General features: G+C 42.4%; 1 pseudogene; it reads right to left on the bottom strand.

The window, feature by feature from the left end:
- Window positions 1–603: 603 nt before the first annotated feature.
- Window positions 604–1614, bottom strand: LOC112322502 (annexin A2-like; annotated as a pseudogene).
- Window positions 1615–4966: the final 3352 nt, after the last annotated feature.

Here is a 4966-nt window from a genome sequence, read left to right as displayed (position 1 = left end):
GTTGCATGTTTGCATGCCTGTCTTCTCCACAAGAGAATGTCCTTTGAGTGCAAGAACCTTATCTTATATACAAAGCCAAACACATATAGTAGATGTGCATAATGTCTGATTGGTTGATAAGGGAAAAGAGAAGCAGAGGAAAAGGAAAGGAATTACAAAAAGGCTAATGGACAGGTTAGTGGTTTTTGTGATAATGGGGAAAAGGATTATCATTCTTTTATGGTAATATTTATAGTGACTGTCATTAATGTTTGTAGTGATAATGTTCTTTTTTTAGATTTTATTTATTTTTATTGTTTTGGTTCTAAAGCAAAAATTCAGTTTATTCATCTGTTTACGACACAGTGCACAAGAAGCAAAGTGTTTCACATCATAGATTGCACTTCCAACTCCTTAGAATGTTCATTTCTTTGGCTAAAAGGAGAGACTAGCTGGGAAAGCCAGACAACGCTTGGGCAACTGAAATAAGGTGGGGCGGGAGCAATGCTAACATCACCCTCACGGGGATGAGCACAGGGCACTATTAGTAGCAAGCAGATTTTCTAGAATCGTTACCTGGAAGCACAGGAGCACCACTCCTGGACGCTCAAGCCATCTCAGGCCTCAGTTGTCCCCACTACACAGGTATAGCAGCACTTTATGGTAGTCACCCTTGGTGTCTTGGTGGGTGGAATAGTACAGGGACTTGTCATACTTCTTGAATTCAGGCCTGATTTGCAACATGTACACTTCACTGTGGGAGATCATGATTCTGATCAAGACCTTGCCCTTCATGGAGTCATACAGTCGGTCAGCAATATACAGGGGCTTGTTCTGGATGCACTGCACCAGGTTCAGGAAAGCATTTTCCAGGTCTCCCTTGACTTCCTTTTTGATGCTCTCCAACATGTCATAAGGGCTGTAGCTCTTGTACCTTTCAAATACTTTCTGGAGGTGACACACGCTCCACTCAGTCATGATGCTGATCCACGTGGGAATATCGGTTCTTTCCCTCTTCACTCCAGCATCATAAAGATCCCAGGCATCTTGGTCTAACAGTTCATAATCAATGACAGAGCCATCTTCTGCTCTTTTACCTTTGGTGAGGACAACCATCAGCTTGCAGAAGTCACCAGATGTGTTGGAAACAAAGTCCTTCTCCAGGTTAGTCCTGTACATTTCCTTGTAGACTCTGTTAATTTCTTGCAGCTCCTGGTTGGTCCTCGAGCAGATGATCTCAATGAGAGAGTCCTCATCGGTCCCCAGCCCCTTCATGGAGGCCTTCAGCTCAGAAGCATCATAATGAGCAGGTGTTTTCAATAGGCCCAAAATGACTGTCTCCAGGTGGTGGGACAAGGCTGACTTCAGCACTGATGCAAGTTCCTTTTAGGTCCTTCTCTGCTCATTGCTGCGGTTGGTCGAAATGTTGACGATGGTGACCTCATCCACACCTTTGGTCTTGATGTCCATTTCAATGTTCGTTCAAAGCATCCTGGTTGGCATCAAAGTTGGTGTAGGCTTTGACTGACCCATATACATTTGCGAATGTGGAGTGATCACTCTCCAAGCTGAGCTTGCACAGAATTTCATGAACAGTAGACATTTTGAAAGAAGCTGGGCCAGGTGCTGACAGCTATGAGTGTCCCCAGAAGCAGAGCCTATTCATTTATTTTTAGGTAAAGAAGAAGGGAAGGAGAAAGAGAGAGAGAGAAATATCAATATGTGGTTGCCTCTCACATGCCCCCGATGGGGGGCCTGGCCCACAACCCAGGCATGTGCCCTGACTGGGAATCGAACCAGTGACCCTTTGGTTCGAAACCCATGCTCAATTCGCTGAGCTACACCAGCCAGGGCTGTAGTGGTAATGTTCTTAAAAGAGCAATTTGTACTCATATTCATCTCCCATTCACTCCTCAACTCATTTCAATCTGACTTATCCCTCCAATGCTCAGTTCCCTGAAATCATGCTTTCTAACATAACAAGTAACCTCCTATTTGCAAAACTTAATAGATATATTTCTTAATCCTTATCTTAGTGAACTTCTCTGCTATAATTGGAACCACCAAACATTACCCCTCCTTGAAATTTTTAACTCCATACTCCTCTTTGACACAACACTTTTATAGGTCTCCTCTGTGTCTCTACAACCATCCTCTTAACTTTCCCTATTCTTCCAACTCCTTAAATATGAATATTTCTTAGGACTTTATCCTCTTCCTTCTGCTCTTTTTCTCACTCTGTTACCATTCCCTGGATGGTCTTTCCTACTTAAATAGTTCCCACCACTATCTATAATGCTGTTGATTCCCATACCCATATTGTCTACCCATACTTTTTCCCAGTTTCAGAATCACGTATCCAACTTTTTGCCTCATACTTTCACCAGGAGATCCCATGGATATTTCAAATGAAACATGGCAGAAAATACATTCCTCTCATATCTCAGTAGTTGCAACACCATCTACACAGTCACCCAAGATAGACATCTGTGCCCTGGCTGGTGTGGCTCAGTGGATTGAGTGCCATCCTTTGAACCAAAGAGTTGCCAGTTTGATTCCCCGTCACGGCACATGCCTGGGTTGTAGGACGGGTTCCCAGTAGGAGGGTGCATAAAAGGCAGCCACACATTGATGTTTTTCTCTCTCTCTTTCTCTCTCCCTTCCCCTCTGTCTAAAAATAATAAATAAATAAAATCTTTTTAAAAAGAAACCTGTGAGGTATTTTGTACTCTTCATACCTATTCCCATCTCCCTGTGTAGTGTAAATATTGTTTTCTTTCCTTTCCAGACTACTGTCCTGGACTATATCCTATCAACTTTCACCTTGATTACCAAACAACTCTGTAACTTATTTCCCTATCCCATTGATTTTATTGTGAAATATTTCATACAGAAAACTATAGCAATAAATATAAGGTTCATCCATGTATTCACCATCCAGATTTATTAAATCTAAATTTGTTACAATATTTACATCTGATTTTTTAAAGAAAAATGGTAGATCTAGGCATACTCCTATGTGTTACCACACCCATCTCATTCTTTTCTTTCTCCCCAGAGCTAATCAACATTGTGAATTCAGAATTTCTTATCATGCAAGCTTTAGTTAATAATATTTATATATATCCTTAGAACATACAGGGTCTGGGACAAATAATGCCTTTTTATTAGAAAATCATAAGCATGTAATTCTGTAACATAACAATATCACACTCAAGCACACCATGAGACATTTTATTTTTTATTGTTATTTTAATATATTTTATTGATTATGCTATTACAGTTGTCCCATTTTTCCCCCTTCACTCCACTCCATCCTGCACACCCCCTCCCTCCCGCATTACCCCCTGTAGTTCATGTCCATGGGTCATACATGTAAGTTCTTTGGCTTCTACATTTCCTATACTATTCTTACCCTCTCCCTGTCTATTTTCTACTTTCCATTTATGCTACTTATTCTCTGTACCTTTCCCCCTTTCTCCCCCTCCCACTCCCCTGTTGATAAACCTCCATGTGATCTCCATTTCTGTGGTTCCATTCCTGTTCTAGTTGTTTGCTTAGTTTGCTTTTGTTTTTGTTTCAGGTGTGGTTGTTAATAACTGTGAGTTTGCTGTCATTTTTACTGTTCATATTTTTTATCTTCTTTGTCTTAGATAAATCCCTTTAACATTTCATATAATAAGGGCTTGGTGATGATGAATTCCTTTAACTTGACCTTATCTGAGAAGCACTTTATCTGCGCTTCCACTGTAAATGAAAGCTTTGCTGGATAAAGCGATCTTGGATGCAGATCCTTGCCTTTCATGACTCGGAATACTTTTTTCCAGCCCCTTCTTGCCTGTAAGGTGTCTTTTCAGAAATCAGCTGACAGTCTTATGGGAACTCCTTTGTAGGTAACTGTCCTTTTCTCTTGTTGCTTTTAAGATTCTCTCCTTATCTTTAATCTTGGGTAATGTAATTATGATGTGCCTTGGTGTGTTCCTCCTTGGGTCCAGCTTCTTTGGGACTCTCTGAGCTTCCTGGACTTCCTGGAAGTCTATTTCCTTTGCCAGATTAGGGAAGTTCTCCTTCATTATTTGTTCAAATAGGTTTTCAATTTTTTGCTCTTCCTCTTCTCCTTCTGGCACCCCTATAATTCGGATGCTGGAACGTTTAAAGACGTCCTGGAGGTTCCTAAGCCTCTCCTCATTTTTCAGAATTCTTGTTTCTTCATTCTTTTCTGGTTAGATGTTTCTTTCTTCCTTCTGGTCCACACTGTTGATTTGAGTCCCAGTTTCCTTCGCCTCACTATTGGTTCCCTGTACATTTTCCTTTGTCTCTCTTAGCATAGCCTTCATTTTTTCATCTAGTTTTCGACCAAATTCAACCAATTCTGTGAGCTTATTGATTACCAGTGTTTTGAACTGTGCATCTGATAGGTTGGCTATCTCTTCCTCACTTAGTTGTATTTTTCCTGAGCTTTGAAGTGTTCTGTCATTTGGGGCATTTTTTTTTAGTCTTGGCATGCCTGTTACGTAAAGGGGTGGAGCCTTAGGTATTCACCAGGGGTACCGCTCCTGACTGCACTGTGATGCTGTGTGTGGGGGAGGGGTCCGATAGGGAGCAATGGCACTTGCTCCACTCTGCTGGTTTTCAGTCACTCCCTCCACTACCCACAATCAAACTGATCCCTTCTGGCACTGCTTCCTGGGGGGGGGGGGCATTTGTGTACGTTCTAGGAGAGCCAACGAACTCTCCTGTGAGGCTGGGAGTTTCTCACACTGCTGCCTCAACCCCCCCCCCCACCCAGGTGTTTTCAATCGGTGGTTTGAGTCTTTATTTCCCTGAGCTGGAACTCTGGGTTGCACAGTCTGTCACCTGGTCCACTAGCTTCTGCCTAGCCAGCCAGCTGCAGCTTTGCCCACCCTGCTCCACAATCCGCCACCTCCCTGGGTCTGCCAGCCACTGCCTTGCTGTGAGTCCTCTCCACCCAGCTGCCCATCTCCAT

Source organism: Desmodus rotundus, chromosome X, assembly GCF_022682495.2.
Source record: "Desmodus rotundus isolate HL8 chromosome X, HLdesRot8A.1, whole genome shotgun sequence".
Classification (NCBI taxonomy): Eukaryota; Metazoa; Chordata; class Mammalia; order Chiroptera; family Phyllostomidae; genus Desmodus; species Desmodus rotundus.
This window is presented reverse-complemented; position numbering and strand designations above follow the sequence as displayed.